Source organism: Sceloporus occidentalis, unplaced genomic scaffold, assembly GCF_023333645.1.
Source record: "Sceloporus occidentalis isolate IW3139 unplaced genomic scaffold, rSceOcc1.0.p SCAF_1, whole genome shotgun sequence".
Lineage (NCBI taxonomy): Eukaryota > Metazoa > Chordata > Lepidosauria > Squamata > Phrynosomatidae > Sceloporus > Sceloporus occidentalis.
The window spans coordinates 84,901,804-84,925,726 of NW_028316981.1; the positions used below are offsets into that span (position 1 = coordinate 84,901,804).

Here is a 23,923-nt window from a genome sequence, read left to right on the forward strand (position 1 = left end):
AACAACCTGTTTTTCTATTTGCTGAGCTCCAGAGACTGAGGCAGCAATTGTTATCAGCTGGTGGCTGATAGCTCCACTCTCAAACAAATCAGTGATGCAGCAGAAACCACTTCCTTAGATCATGCTCAAGGTTGTTCAGGGAGAGCACACAGCCCCCAAACAAACAAAAACATCCACACATATCACCAAACGGTGGCAACAAACAATAATCTCTTATCCTAAAAATACAAGCTCACTTTCTTCCATCTCCTCAGAAATTCCAGAGAATGAGACAACAGTAATTTCTATTAATGTATAAGAAACACTATACACTAAGCAGAGAAACAGGTAAAGAAAATAGACTTCTGTGCAGGTATGCTGACCACATGACCACTGGAGTTGTCTTCGGACAACGCTGGCCCTTTAGCTTAGTAACGGAGATGAGCACTGCCCCCAACGGTTACAACTAGACATTTATGTCAAGGGAAAACCTTTACCATTACATTACCTTTATAGGAAACACTATTTTTATCAACATAGATGTAAGGAAATAATTTCTGGATCCCTAACAAATGAGGAGAAAATTGTGAATAGCCTGCATTTTGGGGTTTCTTGCCAAAAGGAAAAGCTATGGGGGGGGGGGGGAATGGAAATAGTTTTCTATAACTAAAAACATCATTATTTTTGTTTTTAAATTTCATTATTTACAAAGATTAGGATTCCCTATTATATTAACTTTCTTAGCTTAATTCTCCCAGAAGTGATTTTAAATGATGCTGTGTGTTGGTTGTCTTTCATGTTATACCTGTATAACCTTGGCATCTGGCTGTGCTTATCATAATCATATGCTCAGCATGGCCTTGATAAGTAGGGAGGAACTTGTACCAGCCACTTAAGATGCATCCCTAACCCATTAGACATAAATAAAGATTATCATCTATCAGAACACACATGGTTAATTAGTTTGTTTAGATAAACAAATTAAACAATCATTAATCCGAAGCACATGTACAGTAGACTACAGATGTTATTGATATGGAGTGCAAGAGTGCACATAGAGTCAAAAATAAAATAAAATATTTGTCTATAAAATTTCCTGCAGAACTGGCCTGAGAGAGCTTGGCACAGACCAAATCCACTATCAAAGTGTGTCGCACCACTAGCCTGGGACATGTTCACTGTTCCTTCTCTGGGCTTCCGAGTGCTAATTGGAGATGTGAGTTACTGTTGGGCTTGCTTTGGGTAGAAACTTGACTTTATATAAAATCTGTACATTTGGCCTGCTATTGAATATATCTGTGATTCCTTTCCTCAATTGTTGTGTTCCTTGTCTCTGTTCCCTAGAAGAACCAGCTTCGTTTGGTGTTACATCTAGGGTAGCTCTAAAAGTCAGACATTATATTTTGAATAACTCTTGCATTCTGGAACTAAAAGTATTTTTGCTGAGCTTCCAGGGCCCCTTTGAAGACTCAAAAGTAGGTCTTTCATCCCAAGATGTTCCCAGGAGGAAGGTCCTCCTCTGGGGAGACGCACCTTCCCTAGGACAGGGCTAGGCAGTAGTTAGGGGTTGTCCCCAAGGAGACCTCAGACAGCAGACCCATCACCATATATCGATGCAAAACATTCCAAATTTTTATTTCTTCCACAGTTCCACCTCTGGCTATTTTAGGCTTAGAAGAGGACTTTTTTTTCCTAATAGAAAGTCACCTTGGGAGTGGATCCCAAAAACCATTGGGAACCACAAAATGGCCCTGTGGGGATACATGTGACCTGTGGCTTGCTCCCCCCCCCCCCCCCATCTCAGGAATATCTCCTTATAGCACTTTACTTCTAGTTCAGCTTGTACTTTCATTCTGTGCTGTTCTCTTGGACTGTAGATGGAGGGGGGATGCTCTGTCTTATCCTCTGACTCAGGATCTGAGCTCCTTCCCTATTTAGCAAGGGACTCTTACCACCACCAGATCCACCTGAAGGTCCAGGATCTTCAAAGATGGTTTTCCATCTGTTCCTAGGAAATCTGGATTTTTGACTGCACACTGCCCTTCCAGCAAGGATATGACCAATAGGAGAATTCATTGCATATGATATATGAATCATTTTATCTTAACTGTTCCAATCAGTCCTTGGACATACTTCAAGAAAAGAGTACGATGCTAGGAAAAGTGAAGGTAATAAGAAAAGATGACACCATACTATACTATAAGAAAACATCGAAGACATACCTACTAAGGAAGGTTAAGGAAGAAAGTGAAAAAGCAGAATTACTGTTGAACATACAGAAAACAAAAATAATGACCATGGAGGATATACACAAATTCAGCCTCGACAATGAGGAAATAGAAATAGTAAAAGAGTTTTAACACCTTGGATCAAACATAGATCAGAACAGGGACTGTAGTCAAGAAATCAGAAGACTAAGAATGGGGGAGGCAGCTATAGAATCTTAAAATCATATAATCACAGAATTGTAAGGGACTTGAATGGCCATCAACTCCAACACCCTGCCATGCAGGAATACATAATCGAAACACCTCCAACAGATGGTCATCCAGCCTTTGTTTAAAAACCTCCAAAGAAGGAGACTCCACCACACTCAAAGCCAGTGTATTCTACTGTCCAACAACTTTTATTGTTCTTCCTGATGTTGACGTGGAATCTCTTTTCCTGTAGCTTGCATCCATTGTTACAGGTCCTATTCTCTAGAATAGAGTGGCACTTTTACTTCCCTTGATCCAGACACTATGCTTCTATTGATGAAGCCCAGAATCACATTGGCTTTTTAAATTGCTGCATCACACTGTTGACTCATGTTCAACTTGTAGTCTACCAGGACTCCTAGATCCCTTTCACATGTGGTCTTGTTAAGCCAGATGTCCTCCATCCTATAACTGTGCATTTTATTTTATTTTCTCCCTAAGTGTAATACAGTGTGTCAGAATCAATATGTATGGTTCTGCCATGATATGATATTTAGGAATGAGAATAAAGGGCATGGTGATATGGTGAAATGCTGTACAGTATGTGGGCTGTTGAGAAGGGGATATTGATTATGCTAAATCCAAGCCTGGGAAACAAACAGGAGGGGCAGATGGCCAGCAGTGGAAAGGAGTTGTAGTTTATGACCTCAACTTTCCAGCCATAGGTTGGAACTGTGAAACAGGAATGACTTTCTTCCTGAAGGGAGATTTAAAAATAACACAGGAGGGGAAAGAAGGAAACATGAAGGACCCTTTGATCTGGATCAAAAAAAAGCAATTGAGGTTGGAAAGGGGGGGGGGGCTGGAGGATAGGAATGTATTTCTGATGGTCAAAGGGTTTTTTTCTTTAGTTTTAACACTGAACCAGAATGGGGAACTTTCTGTCTCAATATCCAGAATAAATCTTTAGTTCTTTTATTAATAACTCTGGTGTTTTGTTTTTGTTTTTTTTGTTTTTTCCAATTCTTTGCATAAACCATTCTTGCAGCTGTTATCATGTGATACAAAATCCGGCCTTATTTTGTCTCTATTTGTTTTTTGTTTTTGTTTTTTTAAATAATCTTTATTAAATTTTACATTATATACAGAAATGAAAATGAAATAAAATAGAAAGAAAGAACATAACCGTTTGCTTTTATCTTCTTATTTTCCTTTACCCCCCCCCCCCTTTTATTAACTATGTAAATACAAGCTTAACAGCTGTGCTAATATATTCCTCAATTGACATTTAAATTGATATGGCTACTATTCCTTCACAACACCATAGTTTTGTGTTTAAATAAATTTATATGCCCTTGAAATATAAAAGATTGCCTTTTTATCAAAACGTGTTGTAACATTCTGGTCTTCTTCCAATTTGTCTCAAAGTATATGTTTAGATAATAAAAAGAAAAACAGTGATAATTAAAAATAAGACTTATTAAGAAATTCCTTTTAAACTGACCATCTGTGTTCACAAAAAAATTTTAACGGGTCCCAGATCTGATTTGCTTTTTCTACTCCATCTCTTAGCATCATTGTAATTTTATCCATCTCCACTATTTACAAAGCTTTATATAACCAAGTATCCACTGTTGGGACTTCATCATTTCTCCAGGCTTTGGCTAGGGAGATCCTTGCAGCTATTAATGTCAGGGGTTAAAGTCAGCACACTGGAAATGCTTAGATGTGTGTGTGTGTGACCATGAGCATCGAGCACTGGGAAGGACAAGGCTGATCAAGCACAGCTTATGCTCATAGGCTCAAGGACACTCTGGTGCCTGCATGCACTAAGCCTGGATGATGAAACATCTGTCTGTATTGCACAGTGTGGGACACTTTACACTGTAGGACAGGAAGTAACTGAGTTTGGGAGACCACATGGTCTGAAGGCTATATAAACTCAAGGGCTTCCAGTAATTGCTTGTGGGTTTGAGAAGGAGTTGGTATTCGTGTAATCTGTATTATAGTGTTGGTGATTTAGATAGCATTCTGTAAATAAATATAGCAGTTCGGGAGACTTGGCTTGTCTGGTCTTTAATCAGCTGAAGCCTGGCATCGTTTGCTGGAGAGTCCCCGAAGTCCCTGCATTCTTCAGTTCCTGGAAGACATCCAGTTGCTGTTATCTCTAGTGAGGGCTGTGAACCACGTTTCTGAATTTGCCAGTTATACTCTGCTATATGCCAGCATTGGTTATATGGCTCAGATGAGTTGCTGACAATTAAGTACGAAGTTGGTTTTAAATTCTGTCTTATCTCCTTACTGTCTGTCATATTAAACATAAATAATTCTGGTTCCATTTTCATTTCAGTTTGTAGTATGTTTTGTATTATCTTGTGAATCTTGTTCCAATAAGCTTTAACTTTCTGGCATGTCCACCACATGTGATAGAATGAACCCACTTTCCCATTACATCTCCAACATAATCCTGTCTTGCTTTTATATATTTTACTTAATCTGGAAGGGGTCAAATACCACCTGTGGATCATTTTTAATACGTTTTCTTTCATGTCCTTGCATAATGAAAATTTTAGATCTTTCCCCCAGGCTCTTTCCCATTTTTCCAGTGATATTGAATGTCTGACATTTTTAGCCCAACTAATCATACATGGTTTAATTCTTTCCTTTTCCAATTCTAATTTTAGGTAAAGTTTATATAATTTTGAAATTAACCCTTTTTATCCCCTTTAAAGATAATTGTATCTAATTCTGTCTCTTCTGTATTGAAGCCTAGCTGTTTTTTGTCTTGCCTATTTCTCTCCGCCAATTGTAAATATGAGAACCATTGTAATTTAATCCCCATCTCTTCTCATTCTTCTTTTGTTTTAATTATTCTTATTGCTCTTTCCCTTTTAAGAATCTCCCTGTATTTTAACCATTCTTTGCCTTCTATACATATTCTTTTTAACAACGCTTCATGTGAGGACACCCAATCTGGCAGGGCTCTGTATATATTTCCTTTATACATTTTCCATATTCTCAAAAGTGCTTTTCTAATTATATGATCATTATTTTTTTTTTATTTTGGGTCTCTTTCCCATACCACAGATATGCGTGCCACCCATAAATCAAGTTGAATCCTTCTAGATCTAATAATTTTTGGTTCTCTAAATGTAACCATTCCCAAATCTAGTCTAGACAGCACGCGTGGTAATATAATTTAAAGTCCGGCACTGCAAATCCTCCTCTTTCTTTGCTGTCTGTTAATGAAGTCCATTTTATTCTTGATTTTTTATTTATCCAAATAAATTTGAGTATATCTTTTTTCCATTGTCCAAATATTGAATCTTTCATTATTATTGGTAAGTTTTGAAATAAAAAAAATATTTTAGGTAGAACATACATTTTAAGTATGGAAATTCTGCCCATCCAAGATATCTGTAATTTTGACCAAGTTTCTAAGCTTTTCTTTATTTCTTGCCAATTTTTCTTATAGTTATTTTGTCTCTATTTGTTAATCTAGTATATTTAATAAAAATCATATCAGATTTTCTTGTAAGATTTTGTTAATTAGATGGTGAATTTGTGACCAGAATTATTTTGCTTTACATATGTCCATGACATATGATATATTGATATATATTGATATGATATATTGTTCTTTTTAAAAAAATATGTCCAACCCCTATTGCTGCTATTACCGTTTTATAGTAGTTTTCTTTAAAGACTAAAAACATTGTGTAATTTAGGGTTTTTTTCCAAATTTTTTCCCATTGGTCTAAGTCAACTGAGTGTCTGAAGTTCTGTGCCATAGCATTTCTTTCGAAATGCTTACATACATAGTTTTTTGTGGGTTTTTCGGGCTGTGTGGCCATGTTCTAGCAGAGTTTCTTTCTGACCTTTTGCCAGCATCTGTGGCATCTGGCATCTTCAGAGAATGCTTTGCCTGGAAAAACTGGGTGTATATATACTGTGTGAGCCTGGGAATGCAGGAGTGATTTGCATGTGTATTGTTCTGTGCTGATGGCAGTCCTCAGGATGGAAGGCTAATGCAAAAGAGGATTAATGTCTGCTAATTGGTGATCATTATCTGCTGGGAAAGCCCCTGACTCTGAATGGTTTCCCATTTGCATTTGCTGAGTCCTTATTTTGCTATTCCTCAGGACTGGTAGCCAAATTTTGTTCACTTTAAGGGTTTCTTCTTTCTGGTTGAAATTGTCCAGGTGTTTGTGGATTTCATTGGCTTCCCTGTGCATCCTGACATGGTAGTGGTTGGCATGGTCCAGAACTTCAGTGTTTTCAAACAGTATTTTATGCCCAGGATGGTTTGTGGCATGTTCTGCTTCTGCTGATTTTTCTGGCTGGCCCAGTCTGCAGTGTCTCTCGTGTTCCCTGATTCTTGTTTGCACATTGCATTTGGTGGTCCCTATGTAGACTTGTCCGCAGGTGCATGGTATGAAGTAAACACCTGCGGCTTGAGAGGGTCTCTCTGGTCCTTGGCTGAGTGAAGCATTTGCTGGATTTTCTTCATCGGTTTGTAAACCATTTGCAGGTTGTGCTTCCTCACCACTTTGCCTATTCTGTCTGTGACTCCTTTGATGCATGCTAAAAATACCTTCCCTTTGGGTGGCTGCTTGCCTTCACTTCTCTGGGTTTTCCTGGGCCTGGCAGCCCTTCTGATGTCTGAGCTGGAATAACCATTGGCCTGTACAGCCCGGTCCAAGTGCTTCAGTTCATCTTCCAAGAAGTGGGGTTCGCAGATGTGTTTTGCTCAGTCTACCAGTGTTTTGATTGTGCTTCTTTTTTGTCCTGGGTGATGGTTGGAGTTCTTGTGCAGCTATCGGTCTGTATGTGTGGGTTTTCGGTATACTGTGTGACCCAAACGTAGCTTACATACACTCTGTTTAATGAGCTGTTCTAGAATCCTCCCTGGTATTGATTTTGGGCTAACCAGGCAGTAATTCGTTTTTTGTGGGTATTTTGGGCTATGTGGCCATGTTCTAGAAGAGCTTATTCCTGATGTTTCGCCAGCATCTGTGGCTGATATCTTCAGAGAATGCTGGCACAGAAGACACACACACACACACACAAACACACACACACTCTGTGAGACCCTGGATAGGGAAGAGTGAACCCCATGTTAATCTGTGTATTGTTCTGTTATTGATGGCAGGGCCTCAGGGTGGAAGGATAAGCAAAAAGGATTACTGTCTGTTAATTGGTGATCATTATCTGCTAGGAAAGCTCCTGAAGCCAACAACATGCTTTTGATATGTGGATGACACTTTCACCATTTGAAGCCATGGGGCTGTGTTTCTAAACTATCTGAACAACATCCACCTGAACATCCAATTCACAATGGAAATAGAAAAGGAAGTAACACTGCCATTCTTGGATGTCCTAGTCATCCACAAACTAAATCAGTGTTTGGGTCACACAGTGTAGAGAAAACCTACACACACTAGCAGATACCTGCACAAGAACTCCAACCATCACCCAGGACAAAAAAGAAGCACAATAAAAGCACTGGTAGACTGGGCAAAACGCATCTGTGAACCCCACTTCTTGGAAGATGAATTTAAGCACCAAGTCAGGGCTCTGCAGGCTAATGGTTATTCCAGATCAGACCCAGAGGAGTAAAGACAAACAACCACTCAAAGGGAAGATATTTTTACCATACATCAAAGGAATCACAAACAAAATAGGGAAACTGATGAGGAAACACAACCTCCAAATGGTTTACAAACCAACCAAGAAAATCCAGCAAATGCTATGCTCAACGAAGGACAAGAGAGACCCTCTCACGGCTGCAGGAGTTTACCAGATACCATCCTGCTGTGGACAAGTCTACATAGGGACCACCAAATGCAGTGTACAAACACAAATCAAGGGACATGACTGAGTCAGCTGGAAAAAGCAGCAGTAGCAGAACACTTTATAAGCCATCTGGGGTATAAAATACCGTTTGATATGTCAGATTGTCAAGGGTTAAAGTCAGCACACTGGTAATGCTTAGATGTGTGTGTGTGTGGCTGACCATGAACATCAAGCCTGGGAAGGACAAGGCTGATCAAGCACAGCTGATGCTCATAACATCAAGGACACTTTGATGCCTGTGTGCACTTGTACCTGGCTGATGTAACATCTGACTTGATTGCACAGGAACTCACTGAGTTTAAGAGACCACATGATCTGAAGGGTATATAAACTCAGGGGCTTCCAGTAATTGCTTGTGGATTGTAGTAGGAGTTTGGTATTCGTTTGAGAGATCTGTATTATAGCACTGTAAATAAAGCACTTCGGGAGACTTGGCTTGTCTGGTTGTTTATCAGCTGAAGCCTGGCATCGGTTGCTGTGTGTCCCCAGAGGTTCCTGCATTTCTTCAGTTCCTGGAATACATCCAGTTGCTGTTATCTCTACTGGGAATTGGAACCACGTTTCTGAATTTGCCAGCTTACTCTGCCATACAGCCAACATTGGCTACAGGGCTCAAATGAGCTGCTGACATAACACTGAAATTCTGGACCAAGGCAACAACTACCAGGTCAGAATGCAAAAGGAAGCCATTGAAACCCATAAACATCTGGATAATTTCAACCAAAAAGAAGAAACCCTTAAAGTGAATAAAGTTTGGCTACCAGTCCTGAAAAATAGCAAAATCAGGACAATGCAAATGAGAAACCACCTAGGGACAGGGGCTTTCCCAGCAGATAATGATCACAAATTAGCAGACACTAATCTTCTTTGCATATCCTCCCACCCTGGGGCCCTGCCATCAACAAACAATACACAGATTAACATGGAAATCACTTCTCCCAACCCAAGGACACACATATATATCCAACTCTCTTCCATGCCAGCATTCTCTGAAGATGCCATTCACAGATGCTGGTGAAACGTCAGGAATAAACTCTTCTAGAACATGGCCACATAGCCCAAAAAACCCACAAAAAACTATGGATGCTGGCTATGAAAGCCTTTGACTTCAAAGGCAGTAATTGTTTGGATCCTCTTTTTTCTTCTTTTTGAAGATGAGGACAACATTTGCCCTCCTCAATCTACTGCTTCTGTTCTCCAGGAATGCTCAGAGATTATTGCCAGTGGTTTTGAGATTACTCCTGATGGTTCTTTTAGTATCCTTGGTTGTAGTTCATCTGGCCCTGGAGACCTGAATTCATTTAGATTAACCAGGCAACTCTATACTACCTCTTAACTAATTCTGTGCTGCATTTCCCCTACTGCACCATCTGCTCTGTTTCTCAGGTTAAGCAGCCTCTTCCTGTTGTGAGAAGATGGAGGCAAAGTACATGTTGAGTAGTTCTGCCTTTTTTTCTGTCCTGTTAGCATTTTGCCCTCTTCTCCATGTGATGGCCTAACATTTCCTTCCTCTTCCTTTTGCTATAGACATACCCCCAAAAGCCCTTTTTTATTTTCTTAACCTCTTTAGCAAGTCTGAGTTCATTCTACACTTTAGCTTTTTTGGCCTTCCTCTTACATGTGCTACCTATTTATTTTAATTCCTTTTTGATGATTTCCTTCTTTTTCCATTTCTTATACCTGTTCTGTTTAAAACTTACCTCAGTTTACTGTTCTTTAGTCATCCAACCTGGTTAATTGAGACACCCCCCATTTTCCCTCCTCATTTTAACTGCTTGAAATTGTGCCTTAAATATCTCCTTTTTTAGAAACTCCCAAAACTTCCTCCTCTTTTACTATTCCTGATCATGGAATTATACCCAGTATTTCCCTATGCCTCGAGCAGACAAGGCAAAAAGAGTGGCCAGAGGCTGCTCCCACCTCATCCACTCCCCATTCGGCATGGGACTGCAGCAACCAGACACAGTGGTCCCAAGGGCTGCCACTGCTGCAGTCCACAATGGACTGTCAGCAAGGAGTGCTTTCTTGCACTCCTTTTTGCATTGGGTTTGGGCCACCTTAGGCAGCCAAGGCACAACTTTGGCCCAATCCAAGGGTGTGTGTCATCTGAACACCATGCCTCCAGATCAGCCCAAAGGAAGTACTTTTGGCCCATTTGTTTTGGGCCTATGTTTACTAAAATCAGCATTCCTAGCATCTAGAATGTTTGTCTGACTATGCTTGGCTTCCCCTTTCCACTGTATAACAAACTCCTAAAGAACGTCATTATTCCCACCTAAGGATCCTGCCACTTCCACCCCTTTTACCAGGTCATCTTTATTGTTTAGCTATGAAAGAACTAAAAAAAAATCTAAAAAGCAAAGGCATACAACTAAGCATAAAGTTAGAATTGTAAAAGCAATTGTTTTCCTATAACCATGTATGGATGTGAGAGCGACTAAAATGGTGAAGGGTCTGGAAACCATGTCCTATGAGGAACGACTTAGGGAGCTTGGGATGTTTAGCCCAGAGAAGAGACGATTAAGAAGTGATATGATAGCCCTGTTTAAATATTTGAAGGGATGTCATATTGAGGAGGGAGCAAGCTTGTTTTCTGCTGTTACAGAGAACAGGACCTGGAACAATGGATGCAAGCTACAGGAAAAGAGATTCCACCTCAATATTAGGAGGAACTTCCTGACAGAAAGGGCTGTTTGACAATGGAACATACTACCTCGGATTGTAGTGGAGTCTCCTTCTTTGGAGGTCTTTAAGCAGAGGCTGGATGGCCATCTGTCAGGGATGCTTTGACTGAGATTTCCTGCATGGCAGGGGGTTGGACTGGATGGCCCTTGTGGTCTCTTCCAGCTCTTTGATTCTATGAGCTGGACAACGAATAGCAATAGCATTGACATTTCTATACCACTTCATAGTGAACTCTGCATTCTCTGAGTGGTTTACAATCTGTAAGCCAATGGCCCCCAACAAGCTGGGTATTCAGTTTACCGATCCACAAAAGGCTGGAAGGCTGAGTCAACCTGGAGCCCTCAACTCACAACATTGTGGCTGCAGTACCAGCATTTAACCACTGTATCACCAGGGCTCAACTTGAAGGCAGCTAACAACAACAAAATAGAAAAGGAAGATGGCATTACAATTGGATGAACTCAGTAATGGAAGCTTCAGCCCTGAGCTTGCAAGATCTGAGCAGCATGGTTAATAAAAGAACTTGTTGATTTTTCATTCACAGGGTCATCATAAGCCAAAATCAACCTGACAACACATAACAACAACAACAACAAAAATGGTTGGGGGTGTTTATGTGAACAGAACTTCATGTATAGAAAATACACAGGGCTGCCTCTCTGGCCCTACCCAAAGTACATATTTTCCCCAAATCTCCTCTTGTTAAATATATCTCTGTGTAGTGGAATCCTATGCATAGAGAGCTCTGAACCTATTTTTGGAGGTCCATGCTTGTGTGAGCCTCGGGGGAATGGAACACAGCACTGCACATATTGGGATGCAGCCAACGAGGTCCATGCTGCCATTCAATATATGGTCAGCACACTTCATGTGAAAAACATCTTAAGGCCTGCTCTCTAGAAAGGGTCCATTTGAGAACTGCTGAGCACAAGGTACTTATATTTATTTATAAAGCATTGCTTTACTGTATGTTGGCCTAGTAATTTTTCTAGTCTTTATTTGCTTTAATAAATGGAAGGAAACGATGATATTATCTACTACCAGCTGTGCCTTTTCAGTGGTAGCTCCTGGCCTGTGGAATTTCATTCAGAGACAAACTTGTCAGTTTTAGATTGTTACCTCATTTAGGACAGTGAGCATGTGCTTCTGTTAACAGATTTCACATCTATTTTATGCTTTATCTATTCTGTCTGTTTTACAGCTTTCTTGTTGATATTGCCATAATTGTTTTTATGGTTTTAATTTGATTTTATTGTAAAATAGCAAAAGATGAAATGAAGCATACAAATAAAGCAACATTCAAAGAAATACAGTAAATACTAAATATAGATAAAAGAACATCTGGGAACATTAAACAGTCCAATTCTTTGGGTAATGTTGCATTAATTCATTGCTGTACACAAACTGATTTTATTCTGAGTAGTTTACTTATTTTTGCAGTCTAAATACTGACTCAGCATTTACAAGCTTTCTCTCAAGTGAATTTTTAAAGGGATTTAAATGAAGAGATGGTGGTTTCTTTGATATCAAAAGTGTCCCACTTAGTGAATTGTTGTTGTTATATTAGCTGCACCTGAAGATCTTGGGTTTTGATCTTATTTATATTCATGGCATCTTAAAATATGACACATTAAAGAAAATCACTGCTCTTGTACTGATGTTCAGTATTGCTTCCAAAGCTAATATTATATGTCATTCAATGCTTGACACAATTTTCCATGTCTGTTGCTGGTACTATTGGTAAAGTTCTTATGAACAAAGAAACCACAGGGGAGTCCAATTGAGCTATTACTTTGAATTGTCACAATGGCTTAAAGAGAAGTTATGGTTAAGCTTAATGTCCACCTCTTCCTGTGGATTCCACTGAAGTGTAAAATATTCAGCACACAAGACTATTTGCTTTATGGGATGGAATTTTAAAAATGGAAATGGCTGCAGGGGAAACTTCCTGTGCAACTGAGCAAGGTTGTATTTTGAAACTGAAAGCTATTGATGCAGCTGTGTGCAAATATAATTTGGAACTGTGACTTGTCTGTGATCTGGTTAGTCTGTGAATAACCAAACCATTACTTTATTTGAAAGTAGAAATAAACATGGTAAAGTGTTCTGGAACATTCAAAAACCTACTCTTTTTGGTGATATTTTAGAGATCCAATAAAGGTAGAGTGGGCCTTTGGTATCCACTAGGATTTGGTTCCAAACCTGCTGTGGATACTAAACTCCATGGATGCTCAAGTCCCATTATATACAATGGCACAGTATGTAAAATGGCAAAAATCAAAGTTTGCTTTTGTGATTTTTTTTGTTTGGGGGAGGGATATTTTCAACCCTTGGATGGTTGAATCAATGGATGAAGAATCGGTGGAAATGGAGGGCCAACCTTGAGCTTAGAAGTAAATATTGGATATTTATCATACCTTAGCTTAGATGACAGTGGCTACAAATTGAAACGGCAAAAGGTGCTGTAGCTCAAAGTCAATGGATCATATCCAGTTAAAGATCTTTAAGCAGTAGAACTGAATACTCAAGAGACATTTGTGTCATTCACAGTGCCAGAAGGTGAGGTGAGGGCCACTGAAATTGAGGAAACCTTGGAAACAGAAAAAAGGTCCAACTGGCTGGCCAGATCATAGATAGGCATTTGAAACTCAGATAGTTGTTAACTGCCAGACTACAATTTTTGCCGTTTGGACCTTGAAACTAACAGATTGAATTTGTTCACCAGCTATTGAAATAGTCCCAACAATTATTCACAGAGACCAAAAAAGTAAGTTGCTTGTGAAAATGGGTACTGCATGTACAGCCTGAGCTTCACTTGATTCCCCCCCACCCCACCCAGCACTAGCTTTTACTTCAAAGAGGTCAGCTAGATTTTTCAACTGAACAGCAGCTTCTTCAGGAGTGAAAGACACTGCACCAAAAGCTCCAAAAGGAAGCTAGAGCGATGCATATAATGCCTTGATGAGCATCTAATCCACACTGCAACCAAAATGAAACTTATGCATTTAATGCTTAAGAGTTTTTTTGATATTTTTTGTCTCACGTCTATCCTGTATTTCAGTGACATAAAGTTTCTTCACACAGTTTCACTCTGACATTCACTCTTTTAAAAAGAAAAATAAAAAGGTAAGAAGATTCAGTGCTAAAGCCAAGTCAAATTAATACTGGAGGCTGACAGCAGTGATGACTGAAGAGGATTTCATGTCCTCAGAGTAGAGTGAGATAGTATCCTTTCCAGAACTGTACTATGTTTAAGACCCATTTAATGCGTGTTTATAAGAACTACTATGCATTATTTATTTATGGGTATAAGCTCAAGACTCTCAAGTTATGATTTCAGCTGAGCTTTGAACAAAAAGTAGAGTTTTATAAAGGTCGGATCAATGGTCCATCTAGGCCACTATTCTTCTTCCAAAGAGGCACAGTGATAATAGAATACAGCAACAAGTGAGACTGTTCATGAATTATTTATCTTTTCCCTGGAAATTGATTTTCCTAAAGCAAACCTGATACAGATACTAGGATACATGGTTACAGAGTGTAGGAAGCAGTTTTATTTCGGTAGGTTTTTTTGTTTGCTTGTTTTTAGAAGAGGATGATATAAATGCAGCATGAGCATCTAAATTTCTGCACATTTTTCTGTTCTGTTCCACTTCAGAACAGCCCAAAGTGCTCTTTAGTTCCAGTGAGTTCAAACTGTGGTAGCACAAATGACACAAAAGAAAGATAAAAGAAAGTTGTGAATCTGCCCGAGATCCACAAGCAGGAATTTACCCCAAATTTCCATTTAATCTACTCTCACAACCAAATCCTCCAAAAGCTTCTTTTTTTAATCAAGGAGTTTAAAAATACTGTGTTAGACAGGGAGTGGAAATCATGATGACCTATACTTATTATTAGACCACCTCTCCCAGCAGAGTCAGTATAGCTATTACTGAGGACTGCTGGGAACTGCAGGTCAGCAAGATCTCAAGGGCCCCCTGATTCCCACCCTTGATTTTAAGGACTTATTGGAGGGGAGGTTGATGAAATAATATTATGTGCATGCATCTTTGAAATCTGAACACCCTACACTCCCCCCTCTCTCTCACACACACAGGGGGACACAGACCCATAGTGAGTTATTATGAGAGTGGCAAAGAACTGGTGTAGCACTTCTATAAATCTAAAGAGACTATGGGAATATCCACACTATGGAAATAAAGCAATTTGACACCACTTTAACCACCATGATGCTATCCTATATTATCCAAGGATTTCTAGTTGGTGAGGGCACCAGCGCTCTCTGACAGACCAGGCTGAATACCTCCCAAACTACACATCCTAGGATTCTGTAAGGTAGAGTCATGACAATTAAAGTGATATCAAACTGCTTTAATTCTGTAGTGTAGATACACCCTATGAAATCTCCATCAGGCAAATGAGTTATCTTAGGGACCAAAGGGAGGAAAGTGAATTAAAGGACTTCCCTCTCTGAGCCCTTTCTGCTCATTTAAAGAAAGCTTCCACTGGGCTCTGCTAAATGCCAGCACTACTTTTCCATCCCATCCTCTGTTGTTGTTGTTGTTAACTACATTCAAGTCAACTTTGACTCATGGTGACCTTGTGGATGAAACACCTCCAAGACATCCCTGTTTTCAGCCACTCTGCATAGTTCCTTCAGGCTCATGGCCTTAGTCTCATTTACTGAATCTATATATCTGGTATGTGGTTTACTTATTTTTCTCCTGTCTTCTACTTTTCCAAGCATTGTTGTCTTTTTTAATGAGTCGTGCCTTCTCATGATGTGTCCAAAGTATGACAGTCCCAATTTAGTAATCCTTCCTTCCACTGATAGTTCAGGTTTCATCTCTTCTAGGACTCATCTGTTGTTCTTTTGGGCTGTCTTCAGCACTCTTTTCCAGTACCACATCTCATATGAGTTGATTCTCCTTCTGTCAGCCTTCTTCACTGTTCAGATCTCACATCCATACATGGTGATGGGAAATACGGCATTTGGAAATTGAATCTTACCGTCCTTGAAATAATCTGTTAATGACTCCCAATCTGCTGTGGTTTAGTAAACCTTTGAATGCAAATGTCTCATTTCTCTTGGTTGTGATTTTGGGAGTATAGTGACTGCAATGGGGATGTGGTTCATTGCTCTTCCCTTTGGGATTCCCTGTGGATCTCCAGCAGAGAAAACCCCAACTATACCTGGAGATTGGGCTAGAAGCACTGAGATGTCACAGATTTGTATATGAAAATATGCTTGTTTTATTGATTGTATATTATACTATAAGATGAAGAGCTGTTGGGAGGAGAGAGAGAAATGAATGTTGTGTGAATGGTGATTGCCGGTGTTTTTGAGGAGATCTGTATAAGGTTGTGAATAATAGTTGTTGAATGACAGTTGTGAATTCAGTTTGAGAGGAGGTCAGTTAAACAGATTTTGAATAAGACAAGTATTAGAGTGAGAGAAGAGAGTTTTGGATGCACATTTGGTATGATTGGTCTCAGTTAGCTTGAGAGGAGGGTGAAAGATGGTGTGTGTGTTTAAAATGTAATAAATATTCAATCTGCTTTGACATATTTAACTTCTGTAAAGAAGTTTGTGGAGGTAGCACTGAATACAGATGTGTGGTGTCTATTGAGGCAAAAGTTGCATAAATCCTTCTAGGTACTTTGATGGTTCCCCTAGTGAGTGCCACACAGGTGACAAGAGGATGTACTTACATTGTGGCAGAGATGAGGAGCAGGGAAAGCCTTCATGCCTGGTTATTTCAGTGAGCACTGTGAGTCTTCACATTTGGTGGGTTGAAGGGCAGAAATCCTAAATTTGGCTACAGTGGTGGAATTGCTTGAGAGGAACCCTCACAGACATGGTACTCAAGTGGTAAATCCCAAAGTTGGCAGGATAAAGGTTTCAAAATCCTACATTTGGTGACAGCTGCAGGATTGCCTAAGTGGAGATAACCCACAAGGACATCAGGACTTTCCAAGAGAATTGCTACACATTTGTTCTACATTCCCTGGCATATTTTTACCTTATTATAAATAACTGTTTTATTAATTTTAATGTAATCCTGTTAAGGATTAATGCCCAGAGAAACCTTTGATGCCAGAAAAAAATTAAAAAGTAAATAAAGAATTAATACCCAATACATTAAAGAGCAATATACAAAAGCAGAAGCAAACGTTGATGGGGGTGGGGAGAGAAGCATAGAAAAAATGATGGACATGGCATGGTATGTTCAGCTTTCCAATATGGGCAAAAAGTCAGGGTGGTGCTATAATAGCATCATTTCTGCAATTACAATTTCCTGGTTATTTTTTCTATTTAAAAAACCTACTAATGATGCTGGTGGAGGAGGATGAAGAGAAGAAAGGGAAGCAAATGATGGTATAAATAGTACTGCTGGATTTCAGGTATAAAGAAGCTGACTCAGGAACTAATACCACTGAAGTGTAATAAGCACCTCTAGGTAAGAGACTGAAGGATTGTCAAAGTTATTGGGTCACTACTTTGCAGTCCTGTCCACTAACTCCAACATGATCTCTAACATTCAGTGGAGAAGATGCAATTACTTATATGTTTGCACCAAACCTACAAGAATTCATTTTAAGATGCATTCCTTTTTTTCCCCTCTTGATTTTGAACACTTGAAAATGTACCAAAATTTTTCTGCAGGACTGTTCAGATATTGATATCTCTGTGGCCATGATACTGAACACACAAAATCTATTTGTAAAAATATTGCTAACTATTCTCAAATAAAGTATATCTGAGGTACAAATCAAACAGAATCACTACATGCAAAATATAAAGCAGACTGTAGCACTACTGTTTCTTTCAAGGAATAAATTATCCAAATCAAACTACTATGTTCATGGACTACAGGCTACTTAAAGATGTGTGCTTTAAATAATATATAAGACATATATCCTCTAGAATGCAGGATGCAAAGCCTTGGGTTCTCAAGATAATTTGGGCTACTTCTCTCATGATTTCTTACTATTTTCCATGCTGGCTTTCGGATTTGCAGCAGAAAACATCTAGAGGGCAAATGCCTCCCCCCCCCCCCCAGATAATGTTTCATTAATAGTTTCATAACATAGAAGACACTGTAAAAGCCTTCATTCACTTTGATCAGGTTAAATAAATTCAGTATATGTTAAACCAAGAGCCAACCTAGTGCCCAGATGCAAATTTGTATGCAGCTAAAAGACCACCATCCAAGTACAAGGAAGGTACCAGTGTGATTATAAAAATACCAGGGTTCAAAGAAGCAGAAAAGGTATTTAGGGGAAGAGTTCCTCAGCTATGATGGGGACAAATCAGTCCAAGTCAGACTGGGAATTTTCAGTAGCCCACAGAATGCTAAGTGACCATGGGTGGGAGTGGGGAGAGGGAATCAAAAGTCTAGATTGCCGTATCTTAGAAAATGACATGCAGCTGGCTGTGGCTGATAAAAAGAACCTTTTCCAGGACAGCAGTGCCTTAAGGTAAAAATTTGTTGTGGTCCCAACTACGAGTTTGAAAATGGAAACTAGAAAAAGTAAATTCCAGGAATAACCAGGAATTTCTAAAATAAATATTAAAATCAGGAATTAAAAAGAAATGAAAGGAAAAACAAAACATGTTTGTTCAAAAGTAGTTTGCGGGGTGGGGATGCTTTCTATTAACCTCACCACTGGATGAACTCTCGTGGTGTACTAATCAGCAACAGATGATGAAAGGTAACAAGCACTTGATTCATAACATAAAAGATCAAGATTTGAACATTTCACCTACCCGGGACACTTGTCATCCAGTCTTGCAGATATCTCAACTCAGGTAGACGGCATCTCTCTGTTTAATCTTTAAAAAGAGAATATAATTATTTCATCAGTAACAAAAAAGTCTGAACAGTGTTGTGAAGTCAAAGGCTTTATGGCCAGCATCCACAGTTTTTTAATGAGTTTTGAGCTATGTGGCCGTGTTCTGGAAGAGTTTATTCCTGGCATTTCACCAGCACACAGAAGATGCTAGCCACAGCTGCCGGTGAAATGTCAGGAATAAACTCTTCCACAAGATGGCCGCTTAGCCTGAAAAACTTACAAAAAACTATAGTGTTGTGCTTTGGCTTTACTGGACACTGCTTTGTGTATTTATTTATTCACTCAAATAAAAGTCCTACTCTTGAAATGAGTTTTATCATGCTGTGACTATAACTCCAAAACTAGCCAACAATTTCCTTGTCAGGAGATGTGCTAAATCTGGGTCTCATTCCAGAATATAAAGGAACTGAGGTGCTAAAACTTCCTTCCCCAGCCACCAAAAGTCCCTGAGGTGAACTCCCCCAGGGATCCAGACCATAACCTCTCCCAAATACTCATTAGATGGCTTCAGTCAAGTCATTTTATATTAACAACAAATAATGGTGGTGTGAAAGCCATGGCTAAAGTAGTAACATTAGATGGATAAGAAAAATGAATTTGATTTACGTGATGTAATGCAGCAATGTTAGGTAGTTGAAACTACATTTACTTGTACCTTTCTGGATGCTTAGTAATTAGGTCCCACCACTGTTGGTCACTTAAAGACCCCCTCCAAAACACACACCTGATTTTCTCACATTTTATTACAGGCAAAATCTGTATTCCACAGACAGAGCCCAAAGGTTCGTGTAGAGATTATACAAGGAAACCAAATTGAACAGATTCTTCAGAGCCAGCCAATAAAAGCTGTATGCTGATTGACAGGAGAGAGAGAAGTTTCCAAGCAGCTTTTGGAGAAACAAGTTAATGATTTATATTTAGCAACTTTATTCAAAAGCTGTGTGTAAATGTTTTCCAATTGTCACATTTTGATTTTAACGGTATTGCTTTTTGTCATCCGGATATATCATATAGATTTTCAGTGTAAGATGACTTATGATGCATGCACTTTTTGGTAATATGAGATGAGCGTTTAGCAGTGCATGCACAATATTAAGTTCACTTACACAACAAAGAGTTTTAGCCTACATAAATAACTATGGCAAAGATACCAAGTCATTGATCATTCATATACTTTGGAAAAAGTGTGTTTAGAAGAAATCAGGCATCACTACAATCTTTTAGTGGCACATATCAAGAAGGCTCAATTATAAAGTTCATAGCAGAAACGTGCTAAGAATTTTTACCCTTTACCCTAACAATTCAATGCTTAACTGTAAATAACTACATGTTTGGGGATTCCAAGACATTTCCATAGACTAATTATCAGATTTCTTAGCAGCTAATCCATTTCTATATTCATAAAACTTTAAGCAAAAATGAAAAGAGACTGTTCTCCTTATTTTCTTTCAGATGAACTTTTGAATCTGAAACACTATTCTTCTCAAAAATGAACAAACTGTTTCCAACATTACACTAAGTTATACCTATGTAATATATGACAATATTATATGTTTGATCATCTACTATTAGCTATACATCATGTATACATTAGTATTAGCATGCACACACAAATGGAGAGAAGGGGAAGAGGGAAGGAAGGAGAGAGGGGGAAAGAGGGAGAGAGAGAGAGAGAAAGAGAAAGAGAGGATATTTTAAAATAAAAACCTTGTTAGAGTTGCTTTGGTCACTTCTAGATACTTTTTTGTTTTTGGAGGGGTTTTTTTGTAAGAAAAGAGGAAAGTATATTTTTAGGTAACCATTTATTCTCAGTTGTGGGCAGCCAAACATACATGGTTGATTACATCTGTCCTGCTAAAACTGACCACAGTACAGATGGCAATAATTCCCTCTGGAACTGCCGCTCTGCTGCCCCTAAAGCAACAGCAATTCATGACCTTTTTCTCTCTAAATCCTTTAACCTCCTCACTCTCACCGAAACCTGGCTCCCAGCCCATGATATTGCTACCTCCGCTGCCCTTTCTTTTGGTGGTCTCTCCTTCACCCACCCAAGCCGCCCTGAGGGTCGAGGAGGAGGGGTTGGTATCTTGCTATCTAACTCCTGCCAGTTTCAAGTTCTATCTTTTCCCCCCAGCTATCATTTCTCTTCTTTTGAGTTTCATCCTATTAGACTCTTTTCTCCTCTACAGCTCCGGGTCGCAGTTATTTATCGCCCTCCTGGCTCTGCCACCCAGTTCCTCTCAGACTTTGAATCATGGCTGACATTCTTCCTTTCAGATTCAGTCCCCACTTTGATCCTAGGTGACTTCAATATCCACGTTGACGATTCCAATAACCCTACAACATCTAGCTTTAACTCTCTGCTAGCTTCTTTTGGCCTCCAACCACTTTCCAACTCTTCAACTCATTCTCTTGGTCACTGTCTTGAACTAGTTCTTGCTGCAACTGCACCATTTCTGACTACCTGGCACTTGACATTCCACTACCTGATCATCATTTAATCTCCTTGGCTCTTACTTATACTCCTCCTTCTTGCCATACTATTCAACGCCATTTTCGTGATCTTCAATCTGTTGACTCTAACCATCTTGGTCTGACCCTGGTTTCATCTCTCTCTTCCCTAAATCTCGGGGATTCTGCTGATTCAGCTATGTCTTTATTTAACTCCACTCTTTCCTCAACTCTTGACCATTTTGCCCCTGTCTCTTTACACACTTCTTCCTCTAAGACTAGACCTCAGCCCTGGCTTACCCCCAACATTAAATTTCTCCAGTCCTGCTCTAGAGCGGCCGAACGTCTTTGGAGAAAGTCCAAAGAGTGGGCTGATTTTATCCATTTCAAATTTGTTCTTTCTTCCTTCTCACGCGCCCTCTCTATGGCAAAACAGAATTATTACAATTCATTGATCTCCGCCAATGAGAGGCGCCCACAGCATTTGTTCTCCACCTTCAATACTTTGCTTAAACCTCCCTCTCCTCCTGTCTCTTCATCATTCTCTCCTAATGACTTTGCTAATCATTTCATCTCAAAGATTTCCACTATTCACTCTGAGATAGTCCCCCCCCCCCCGATTCTTCTTCTGCTCTTAATCTTCTATCGCCCTCGCCTAACAAATTTTCTGTGTTTTCTCCTGCCTCTTTGGATGAACTCTCTACACTTCTGAACTCTTCCAAACCTGCAACCTGTTCTCTTGATCCAATTCCTACTCGTCTTCTAATCTCTATAGCTCCCTCCTTTCTGCCCTCGCTTCTCCATATCTTCTCTCTCTCTCTCTCTCTCTCTCTCCAGGCTCCTTCCCTTCAGACTTCAAACATGCTCTCATTTCCCCAATTCTGAAAAAACCTTCTCTTGACCCCTCCTTTTTGTCTAGCTATCGTCCAATTTCTCTTCTTCCCTTTCTTTCTAAGGTTTTGGAACGGGTTGTTTATTCTCGCTGTCTTGAGTTTCTTGAAGCCAACTCCATCCTCGATCCCTTTCAGTCTGCTTTCCGCCCAAGGCATTCTACAGAGACAGCTCTCACTAAGATTTCGAATGACCTTTTACAGGCCAAGGCTAATGGCCTTTACTCTGTGCTCATCTTTCTTGATTTGTCTGCTGCCTTTGACACTGTTGATCACTGTCTTCTAGTTGATATACTTTCTGACCTTGGGTTCTCAGACTCTGTTCTCGACTGGTTTAGATCTTACTTGTCTGGCAGATCTTTTGCAGTAGTTGCAGGGGGCCAGACTTCTTCTCCTGTTCCTTTATCTGTAGGAGTTCCCCGGGGCTCTGTTCTGGGTCCCCTTCTGTTTTCTCTCTACACACTGTCCTTAGGAAAACTCATTAGCTCTTTTGGCTTTTCCTACCATCTGTATGCTGATGACACCCAGCTGTATCTTTCCGCCCCTGACCTTTCTCCAAGCCTTGAACAGCAAGTTTCATCATGTCTCACAGCTGTCTCGCAGTGGATGTTGGCGTTTGAAGCTCAACATGTCCAAGACAGAGCTTCTTGTCTTTCCTCCTAAGCCCACCCTTCAACTCTCCTTTTCTGTCCCTGTGGACAACATTTCTATTCAACCAGTCCAGCAAGCCCGCAGTCTTGGTTTTATCTTTGACTCTTCTCTGTTGTGTATCCCTCAGATCCAGACCACAGCCAAGGCTTGTAGATTCTTTTTGTACAATATTGCCAAAATCCGACCATATCTCTCCGCCTCTACTGCCAAGATCCTGGTCCATGCCCTAGTGATCTCACAACGTCCTCCTGGCTGGGCTTCCTCTTTCTCACCTCCGTCTTTTAATCTCTGTTCAGCATTCAGCTGCACGCATTATCACTTCCACCCACCACTCTGACCACATCTCTCCTGTGTTGGCATCCCTTCACTGGCTCCCCCTCCCTTTCTGCATTCAGTATAAGCTCCTGCTGTCGACATTTAAAGCCCTCCATGGACTGGCCCCTCCTTACTTATCAGACCTTCTTTCTCCTCACCTTCCCACCAGGGCCCTCTGTTCTGGTAGTCAAGGTCTGCTGTCTCAGCCCAGGATTTCCTCTGCCCCATCCCAAATTCGCCCCTTTTCACTTGCTGCCCCTCACCTCTGGAACCTTCTTCCCCCACAAGCAAGAGCCATCACTTCTTTAACCAGCTTCAAAACGGAGTTGAAAACCATCCTGTTCAGAGAAGCCTTCCCAGGCATTGCATAATTGTCGCTTACTATTTGATGTTCTTTTGGTGCCTGTTTATCAAACCATTTCCTGTATTGCTATGTACTGTATATGCATTATCCTACTTGAGAGTATGTATTTTCCATGGAAAATGATTAACCATCCATTATGAAGCCAAGTCCTCTCTCCAGTCCATCTGCCTTGGTCCAGGCCTTGGAGGTAGAGAGGAACTGCTGGACCTCTTACCCTTTTCCTCCACCACTCCCTTCTCCTTCTGTGTCATGTCTTTTTAGATTGTAAGCCCGAGGGCAGGGAACCGTCTAACTAAATGATTGCATGTACAGCGCTGTGTAAATTTACAGTGCGTCATAAATAAAGGTTAATAATAATAATAATAATAATAATAATAATTCTGCAGTCAGCCATCTTCCTTCTGTGCCCACCTATTCATCATCTTCTCTTATTCTCCACTTTCCACCAAACAGAA

General features: G+C 39.9%; 1 protein-coding gene across 1 annotated transcript in view; it reads right to left on the reverse strand.

Moving 5' to 3' along the window:
* The window catches only part of SGCD (sarcoglycan delta), a 712,416-nt gene that overhangs the window by 570,269 nt on the left and 118,224 nt on the right, over positions 1–23,923 (reverse strand). Inside the window, exons 2-3 of the mRNA XM_089527864.1 lie at positions 18,712–18,777; positions 16,653–16,878 (exon numbers count right to left, since the gene is read on the reverse strand). The gene's annotated coding sequence lies outside the window, so the exon portion shown is untranslated. The remainder of the gene's footprint in view (positions 1–16,652; positions 16,879–18,711; positions 18,778–23,923) is intronic.